Raw genomic sequence first — 11,134 nt, 5'->3', positions numbered from 1 at the left:
AAATAATAATAATAATAATAATAAAATCTATTAATATAGTAATAGTTACACATATGGTAATAGTATAGTAATAGAGGGATTCACTCCTATAATATAGTAAGCTAATAAAATAGCATATTAATAAAATAATAACAATATAATCCTAAAAATAAAGCTGTATTAATAGAGTGATAATAATGCAATAGTAATAAAATAATAATAATAAAATATATATATATATATATATATATATATATATATATATTATAATAATAAAAATATTATAATAATATAACAAGTAAAAAATAAAATATAACAATAATATAATAAAATTGTATTAGTAATAAAAATGAATAAAAATAGATAGGAATAAAATAAATAATGGTGATTTAATGTTAAAAATAATTAAAAAAAACAATATGTTTATAATATAGCGAGATAATAATAATAATAATAATAATAATAATAATAATAATAACAACAACACTGCAGGAATGTCAATGACTAACAGCTGTAGAACTACAAGTCCCAGCATGCTGTGCCACGTTACACTCCTGGCAGTTATCATTCAGGCCTTATCAGGGGTGTAACATTTGGAAGGTGTTTTGAGGAAGGGGTGGGAGTCAGGGGGCGTTATGCGTTAGATACAGCAGGACAGGTATAGCTAGAAGAACCCGGCTACACCCCAGGCCTGTTATGCCAGGACACAATCGAGTCTGAAAATCCCCTATATATAACATACTGCCCTTATATAGGGGTTGCAAATATAGGAATCCATACTCCGAACCCCAATGTTCATCCCTACTCTAGTACACCGGCCCTGTAAACCCTTTCCATGGGTCATCTAAACGCACTTGGAATAAATATTTTAAATCTGCTATACAGGTGTAGCAGTGCTGAGCTTGTCATTTTAAGGGTTAAACATTTCGGTAGTCCTCTAAGCCAAATAATGTTATAGGTTTATGTAAAAACCATAACACATCATGACCAATGACCAACTCAGCTCTGCTATGCCTGTACAGGTCAGCTAAACTCTAATATTCCCATTATTTGTAAAGGTTTAGGGTGTGTAATATTGTAAAGTGACCACTAGAGGGCGCAGTATTCACAGCTCTATCTCCCCCCTGCATTCCTAAGGGAACCAGTCTGTACTTGGGGATGCCTAGAGGGAACTGTGGGAAAGGTCAGAGATCATGTGCATTAACTCTTCAACTGCCTATGGCTGTGGTCTACGGGTCATCGTGGAACTACAAGTACCAGCAGAGCCGCCCACTACATAGAAGATCATAAACAGCCCATGGTCAACTGGTTGCCTTGTTGTGCTGTAGTGTTATACCTATGTAATAATATGCATAATATATATATATACATGTCCAGGTGCATCAGGTGATGTGTCACTTAGGTGCAATCTTAAAGTAATGTGCAAAAGTTGCTCTTATTATTGCTGTTTTTGCTAATTCCTCAAAGGATTAGGCAGGAAATTTTCCTTAGTGATGTCATGTCTAATTTCTGTTTTTGTAACAATGTAGTTATAGCATAGCCTCAGGGAATAGGAATGTATCAAGTGTCTAGCTGCTTTACAGGCTCTGACCACTAGATGGCGCAGGCGTACAGCTTTAGCCGGCAGACAATACAGTCCAACGCCCTTGACTTCCAGATGCGCCAAGTACCAAAAACTTTTGTGTTCTCCATCCCTACCTCCTCCAGAAATAACATGAAACCAGGCTGAAACTTAATGTTCTTTATTTCTGTTTGTAAAAGGAACAAATTTATCACAAAACATGACATTCCCTTTAAGCACATTCTTGGCTCCTTGCCTGGTTATCTGGAGACATAAAACATCTGCTGCAGTGCACAGTGCTACTTACAACCTACACACTTATAAGGATCCATAAAATGGGGCAAAAAGCAACTTTTAAGTTGCAAATTAGCAAGAATCCAACCCAAAAGCCATGCACCAGTCAGAAGAAAAAGTTGAAGTCACTTACTTTGGCATGTTACTAGGTATGTGGTCACTGCAAGCAGCAACAAAGTCCGTAAATCCACAAAGCTGAGCATGGCTAGGGCTGGCTAGTCATGCAGACTCCTTGTGAGAAGGTGGTACTGCTTAGATCCTGTGGGTTGCTGGCATGCAGTGTGCTTGAGTTACTCCAATCTTTGCAGAAACCTGCTCCCTTGATGCTAAGACAACAATGCCTGGTCCTTGCCATATATACTGCAGGAGGTTCCCAAGGCTCAGAGTCATCAGGAGCCTGTAGACCAATGAGGAGCGAGCTGAGTGGCTGCATCTCCAGCCTTCCCCACCACTTTTGGCAACAAAGGAGAGGTGGTGACGAAGGCAAAGACTGTTGTTAAATTAGTTCCATTCTTTTTGACGACGTGGACAGTGCAAAAATATTTCAACTTTTTTTTTCTTTTTTTGTTACTTGCATTCGCAGGTTGCGACTCCTTCAGCAAAGACATTTAGGAGATGAGGAGTCTCCGGGAGACATCAGGTGGAAAGTCCTCACCTACTGATTGTTCAGGGATGGGTTCCTGGTGGTACCAGGGTGAGGGACCTTAAATGGTCACCTACTGATTGTTCAGGGATGGGTTCCTGGTGGCACCAGGGTGAGGGACCTTAATTGGTCACCTACTGATTGTTCAGGGACAGGTTCCTGGTGGCACCAGGGTGAGGGACCTTAACTGGTCACCTACTGATTGTTCAGGGATGGGTTGCTGGTGGCACCAGGGTGAGGGACCTTAACTGGTCACCTACTGAAAATTATTTAGGGAATCACTAAATTTGTTGTGTCTTCTCCACTGAGGAGATGGCATGATGACATGGTTCTTATCTTCACAGGGGTCTTCTCCACCACATATCTTCTCTACCACTAGGTATCTGGTGGTATCAGGGACTTATCTGGTCACCAAATGATCACCACAAAGGTTCAGGCTGAGTCTTTACCACTAAGGAGATACGCTCCTGGTAACATCAGGAACTTATCTGGTCACCTAATGGTCACTACAAGGGCTATGTCTTCTCCAACACTTGGGAGGGAGATGGTATCAGGTAAAGGTGACTTTGACCTTGTTGTATCAGGTCATCTTTTGGTCACTAATAAGGTTCAGGCCGTGTCTCAATGACTAAGGTGGTGGGTTCCTGTGACATTGGCTGGAGGAACTTAACTGTTGACCTTCTGATAACTACAAGTGTGTTGGGTATGTCTTGACCACTAAGGAGATCGATTCTTGGTCATCAGATGAAGATGAGTTATCTGGTCACACAATGATCACTACAAGGGTATAGTTTGTGTCTTGGCTACTAAGGTGGTGGGTTCCTGATTACATCAGGTGGAGGGAACTTATCTGGTCACTTAATGACCATTACAAGGGTATAGTCTTTGTCTTCCCTACTAAGAAGATAGTCCTTATCTGATCACCTTCTGATCACCACAATGGCTACTAAGGCACATCTTCTGCCTTGTCCACTACTGGGGGATGAACTCATAGTGGCATCAAGTAGAAGACCAATATCTGGTCATGATGATGGTGACTATTGGGGTGTACAGATGATGTCTTCCTTATTGAGGAGGAGATGACATCAGGCAGAAGGTCCTTATCTGGTCACCTACTATCACTATCAGGACTTGCCCCATTGTCAGGCTTCTTCATCACCTATCTGTCCATCTCTCTAGGACATGTTGGCTGTCGTAGTCCCCCCTACCACCATGTCTTATTGCGCCCACAGTGACATGTCAGAAGTTTAGGGTGCGGAGCTAAGGGGCAGACATGTCAGAAGGAGCAGAGCTAAGTCGGCCTCTGCTTTCCTTTATGTCTCCATAATTCTCCAGGACCAACCACAATGTTGGGGAGGGATAAGCGGAGCCTCAACTTGGCGGCTGAGACAAAGTTTTCCAGCTTGATGATGTGTTAGATGGTTTAACCCTTTATTGCCCGGTGGGATGGGGGGGGGGGGGGGCGTATTTTGCAATCTGCTGTAACTGCTCTGCTGCTCCTACACAAGTGATAGGAAACATGTGTGTTGTGGAGTGTCTTAAAGATACAGGTTGCCGGATCCCACCCCAATCCCCATCCCCCCAGCTGTGTCAGATTTTCCAGGAGACTCAGACCAGTTCTTGTCGGTATACTGAGAATGTGAATACACATATATACATATATGTATATGATCCTTACCCACCGTGCAGCCAGGGGGTCAGCGACTACTGCAGGACTACAAGGACCAGCATAGCCTACCATAAAAAGACCACACATCCCAGGACCACGTCCCAAAGCCATATATGGTAGATCTTGTTGTTATTCATATATGTAGGACTACAAATCCCAGCACTACGTACCATAGGCTGTATATATTCCCAGTTGTAGCATTTGTGGTTGGTCATATGTCGCTCTCAATATTTGTGGGACTACAAATCCCAGCATATCCTAACAAATGCGGCATGCAATACCTAGAGACCCCACATACCATGCAGTCATGGTCATCGCTCGGGGACAGCCACGTAGAGATTTTGGCTGTTTCCACCAATAATGGATACGCCAAGGAGCAACTTTCCCTAAATTGGTACCATATAAGTAAGCGAATGACATTAATTGTAGAACTACAAATCCCAGCTTGTGCATTATTTCCGGCTACAGAGACTGGTGATGCTAGTACTTGTAGTTCTGCTGCTCCTCACCACTTTGAACTTGTTACATCTCAAGAATGTCTTTAAGAAGATCATCAGTTCTATACATGACAGGGAAGGGAAGACTAAATGGGGAGGGGGGATAAAGCTGGGGGATCAGGACTCGCCCTCCAGCCAGAAATCATTTTTAGGTCTGCCGCACATTCCAGTCCAGACAGCCTGACCTGCAGGAACTTGTCCCTGCGTCCCCTGCAGCCTCCCTGCTCCTGGGACGTGGCTACTGCCTGGATCTCGCGCCTTCTTACATGCTGAGCCTCGCAAAATTATCTTCTGATACTTAGCATGTAGAGAATGAAGGAAAACAGTGAGGGTAATATATCCAGTGCAAAATGTGGCTGTGGTGCAAAAGACACAGGCAACACAACAAGTACCAGCAGTCTCAGATGCATTGGGTTAGGTGTTGTTTTGAAACCCCTCTTTCTGACCCAAATTGTTATTTTGCTGCAGCATTCTAGATTCCCATCTGTGATATTCAGGGGTGCAGCTCTGTACTTACAGTCAGTGTTCAATTTTTTTCCATCTGTGACATCTGTGACATTGCTACTTGCAGCTGTGTACACTGGAAGCTCTGCACACAGGAGCCCACATTTACTAAGTGCCTAGAAAGTGGCCAAAAATGCACCTCATCTGGGTATTTTCCCAGGGCCCCAGTGCACAGACTACATGTATCTATAATACTGGAGCCTTATGTAGTAGAGTTCCTTTTCCCTTAGGGCTCGTTCACACGTGAACAAAGGGGCAGATTTTGACAGCGGATTTCGCTTCAAAATCCGCCCCCTTTACAATGGTGGTCTATGCAGACCGCCAGGCTTCTTTTTTCCACTAGCGGCGGGCTGCTGCTAGCGGAGAAAAGAAGCGACATGTCCTTCCTTTCCTAGCGGCAGCACGCTTCTATGTCCGCTCATTCATTTGGAGGAGGGGAAAGCCGCGACCGCGATGGTCGCGGCAGGCGGGTTTTGACCAGAGAGAGACGCAGCTCGCCACGTCTCTCTCTGTGTCAAAACCCACGCGGGCGCCCCACATGTGAACTAGCCCTTAGGCTCCAGGGACACCTATAGCTGTGCTCCTCATTGGCAAACCTGGATTTATACTGGACAACCTGTACGGTATATCTAGCCTCTCTGCTGCCTGAGGCGGAAGATCAAAAGATGCCCCCCCTCCACCCGGTATTGAGTCCAGGGCAGGGTGGGGGGGGGAGTGTTGATCGCCTCGGAGAGCGCGGGGGGAACGGGGGTTGGGGATGCTAGCGGTAACCAGAGGCGTAACTACCGGGGTAGCAGCGTTAGCGGCTGCCACAGGGCCTGGGACAATAGGGGCCTGGTGACAGCCGCTACCGCTGCGTTTTTTGTTGTTTTTAATAGGCCGTTACCGGTTGGAGTTACTCCAGCCAGTAACGGGCCCTACTTACCGATCCTGGCAGGGGCCGGGATCGGTAAGTGACGCCACAGGCCCCATAAGCACTATTATACTCGGGGATCTGATCGGAGTCCCTGATGTCACATGACCGAGACCTGCATCCATATGCATCGCAAAGCAGGCCCCTCGATCACATGACGTCCCAGACGTCATTGAAGGTGGCCGTCAGCGGCGGAGAATGCAGCGGAGCCGGGGATAAGTAACAGTGTTTTTTATGGTATTATCCCCCCTGGGTCTCCGTTTATTATACTCTTGGGTCGAGGTCTTTGGCGTCGGTGGGGAAGGGGGGGCCCATGTCAAAAGTTTGCCACAGGGCCCCGCCATTCCTAGTTACGCCACTGGCGGTAACATTACAATAAATACAATGCAGTAATATTTTGTGCAGTAATACTCACAGGAGACGTCTTCCCACATTTCCCGTCTCTTCCCTTTGGACCGCCATGACCACTTCTTCCGGCTGTGACTTGACTCTGTAAGGTTTGCAACACAGACATCTTTGACTCCTCACTTCTCCATTCACCCAACCCCTATGTATATTTATATATCCCACAGAGGCCCCTGCGGCCTATGCTGTGGGGCATAACAGAGGTTGCAGCGGGGCCACTGTGGGGCATAATAGAGGTTACAGGGGCCACAGTGGACCCTTCAAGCTCTATTATGCCCCACAGTTGCACACCCATGAACTATTATTATACTTGGGGGTCTTTTCAGACCCCTGACTATAATAATCGGAGCCCCAGGGAGGTGAGGGAACATAATAAACAGTGTTACTCACCTCTCGGGGATCTGATATTAATCCTAGCAGGCTTCCGGCCCTTATGGTAATGTGTCAGACGTCATGTGGTCTGGGATATTACCATATAGGCCCAAAGCCTGTGCTAGCAGTACCATACAGGCCTGTGGTAGCAATAACAGCCTGTTGTCATACAGGCCTAAAGCCTGTGCTATCAGTAACAGGCTATTACTACTAGCACAGGCTTCGGGCCTATATGATACTGCTAGCACAGGCTTTGGGCCTAAACGGTAATATCCCAGACCACGTGACGTCTGGGACATTACCATATAGGCCCGAAGCCTCCTAGGTTTAACATCGGCAGTGAGCAGGCCCGGGGAGGTAGGTAAATACTCCAGCAGGTAGCAGTCTATTATAAAACAAAAAAAAAGTTATTTCACTTACCGATCTCGCCGCTGCTCCTGCTGCCGCCTCCTCTGCACTCGGCAGTAAGATGTCGGCGTCTTAGCGTAGGTGGCGTGATGACGCCATCTGGGCTGAGACGCAGAGGTCTAAACCAGTGCAGGAGTGCAGCTGATCTCCTGCGTTAGTTTGGGCAAAAAAAGTGAAAAAAAAAATTGCTGTGGCTGCCGCCCCCTCCGGAGCACCTCAGACCCTGTCGCCTCACCTCGCCGCTCCCCGCTTCTGCACCTGCACAATGTCATAGTTGCTCACTCTGCAAGGATATATCAGCACGTCCATGCAGAGTTACATGGTGACCGGTCAGAGTCAGCAGGAGATTCATTGGCTGGTGAGCAGAAGAGCCATCTTGTTCTCTCCTCGGTTATGCGGGCACCATGGTATCTACCAAACAACTCCAAACTAGTTTTTAGACAGCAAATAACCAAACATTGATGGAAAAAAAAACCAAAGTATAAATTCTAAGAATAGAAAAACCAGTTGTGTCAATGAGATTTAATTATATTAGAGACAAAGGCGCACAGAGCTAAGGCCAGGGCGGCACACAATAAGACGCACAATAAGCGCTGTATGGCGGGTAATTACAAAACTACAAATCTTTCCAAGGGACCTCAGCCAGGTAATACCAGGTATAACATAAGAAGATTTCTGTTCAGTTCTGGTACAGTCCTGGCAAGACACGAAGTCCACGAAAGAAAGCGTTAAAGGAACATTCACATAATAATACTGCGGCCACTATACCACCCATCAAATGATGCCAATCTATAGGATGTGGTGCAAGAATGGTAAGGGACAAAAATAATACCGTAGAAAGTAGAGTCAGAGACTAATAACACTCTACATGACCTATCCATCTATCCTAGTGGCTGCACACTTACCCCAGTCCCATGTTGTCTTGGGGTGTTTGCCCTGATCTTGAAGTGTCACATCCAAGTCCTCAACTCCTCCTGTCGCCTCCAACTCAAAAACATTCATCGAATCCACTCTAGTCCATGCCCTCATAATCTCCTGCTTAGATTACTATAACCCCCTTCTCCACGGCCTCCCAGCAAATGCTCCCGTCCCCCTCCATCACCCCTAAACTCTGCTGCTCGCTTAATCCACCTCTCCCCATTTTTCATTGGCCGCTACCCTCTGCCAATCGCTTCATTGACCAACCATCACCCAGCGATGAGAGTATAACATGTTAACACTGACATACAAACCATACACAACCTGTCCCCTCCACAGTGGCGGATCCAGATTTTGCGGGGCCCTGGGCAATTGACTTTGGCGGGGCCCTACTTACCGGGGGGGGGGGGGGTGTCTGGGAGGTATGGAATACACCCCAGGGGAACGGGGGGTCTGGGAGTCCCCCCCCAGGATTTAAAAAAAAAAATTAGCCCTAAAAATGCGTTTTTGAGGCGTTTTTTTAACTAGTGATGCTAGGTTCACACTAGCGCCCGGAGTCCGTTCTGAGTTTCCATCTTCTGCATGCAGAAGACGGAAAGCTGTCAGATCAGGTCCGACCGTGAGCGCCGGTGAGTGTTTTATGCTGTCCGCCGTGAAACCATTTTTTTAAAACCGAACACAGAATACTGCATGTGCGACTCTGTGTCTGGTTTAAAAAAAAACGGTTTCGTGGCGGAGAGCATAAAACGCTCACCACCGCTCACGGCTGGACATCTTTCTAACCCATACCTCCCAACTTTTGAAGATTAGAAAGAGGGACAAAATGTGCGGCACCGCGGCAAACTTGGCTCTGCCTACTTTTATGTTGACCCATTCTCATTCATTTTTCATGCACTCCCACACAGTATAATCCTCCTACAGTCACATGTAAATTATATGTCCCCCCTCCATCTCTTCCCCAGTTTCATATACATCCTTCATCTCCCCCTAGTTTTATGTCCCCCCCCTCCATCTCTGCCCCTAGTTTCATGTCCCCCTGTTTCTGCCCAGTTTCATGCCATTCCCCCCCTTCATCTGCCCCAGTGTCATGCCGTTCTTTCCCCCCTTCATCTGCCCCAGTGTCATGCCGTTCTCCCCCCCATCTGTCCCCAGTTTCATGGGCCCCCACATTATGTTCACCTTAATGTTTAACACAAAAAATCACACTCACCTTCCCTCGCTCCCCCGCCGCTCTCTCCCTCATACACATATTGTAGGCGCGATGTGACATCATCACATCGCGCCTACAAATGCAGGAGCGCAGTGTAAAAGCAGGAGCTGAGCTATGACAAATCTGCTGTAGCATCAGACACTGTGATAAATCTGCTGTAGTATCAGACACTGTGATAAATCTGCTGTAGTATCAGACACTGTGATAAATCTGCTGTAGCATCAGACATTTTTCTTGGAAAAAGGGGCAGAGCTAACAAATGAGGTATGATACTAGCCCAAATTTACTATTGTGGTTATGACTAGATGGTGTAAATATGGTGCCTCTTGATCCATCTTCCGCAGTCTGGACTAAAAAAATTTCTATATGCTAGATAAGTGAGTGTGGATTCTCATAAAATGGGTGTGGCTTAAATGTTCCACAATGAGCCAAAGATGAGCCAAAACAGTTTTTAATATATTCTGAGTCAAAGCAAGACAACTTAAAAGTGGTGTAAATGTAGACTACACAGTGTAAAGATATTGCAGATTTATCATCCAGCTTCAGCCACTGTGATAAATCTGGCATAGTATCAGACACTGTGATAAATCTGGTATAGTATCAGCCGCTGTGATAAATCTGATATAGTATCAGTCACTGTGATAAATATGGCGTGGTATCAGTCACTGTGATAAATCTGGCATAGTATCAGTCACTGTAATAAATCTGGCATAGTATCAGTCACTGTGATATATCTGGTATAGTATCAGACACTGTGATAAATCTGGTATAGTATCAGACACTTTGATAAATCTGGTATAGTATCAGACACTGTGATAAATCTGGTATAGTATCAGGCACTGTGATAAATCTGGTATAGTATCAGCCACTTCGATAAATCTGGTGTAGTATCAAGCACTGTGATAAATCTGCTGTAGTATCAGACACTGTGATAAATCTGATGTAGCATCAGACACTGTGATAAATCTGCTGTAGTATCAGACACTGTGATAAATCTGCTGTAGTATCAGACACTGTGATAAATCTGATGTAGCATCAGAGACTGTGAAAAATCTGCTGTAGTATCAGACACTGTGATAAATCTGCTGTAGTATCAGACACTGTGATAAATCTGCTGTAGTATCAGACACTGATAAATCTGATGTAGTATCAGACACTGTGATAAATCTGGTGTAGTATCAGACACTGTGATAAATCTGCTGTAGTATCAGACACTGTGATAAATCTGCTGTAGTATCAGACACTGTGATAAATCTGGTGTAGTATCAGACACTGTGATAAATCTGATGTAGTATCAGACACTGTGATAAATCTGGTGTAGTATCAGACACTGTGATAAATCGGCTGTAGTATCAGACACTGTGATAAATCTGCTGTAGTATCAGACACTGTGATAAATCTGATGTAGCACCAGACACTGTGATAAATCTGGTGTAGTATTAGACACTGTGATAAATCTGATGTAGTATTAGACACTGTGATAAATCTGTTGTAGCATCAGACACTTTGATAAATCTGCTGTAGTATCAGACACTGTGATAAATCTGATGTAGTATCAGACACTGTGATAAATCTGCTGTAGTATCAGACACTGTGATAAATCTGCTGTAGTATCAGACACTGTGATAAATCTGATGTAGTATCAGACACTGTGATAAATCTGCTGTAGCATCAGACAGTGTGATAAATCTGCTGTAGCATCAGACACTGTGATAAATCTGCTGTAGCATCAGACACTGTGATAAATCTGCTGTAGTATCA

The sequence above is a fragment of the Leptodactylus fuscus genome, chromosome 4, assembly GCF_031893055.1.
Source record: "Leptodactylus fuscus isolate aLepFus1 chromosome 4, aLepFus1.hap2, whole genome shotgun sequence".
Lineage (NCBI taxonomy): Eukaryota > Metazoa > Chordata > Amphibia > Anura > Leptodactylidae > Leptodactylus > Leptodactylus fuscus.
Note: the sequence above shows the minus strand (reverse complement) of the source record.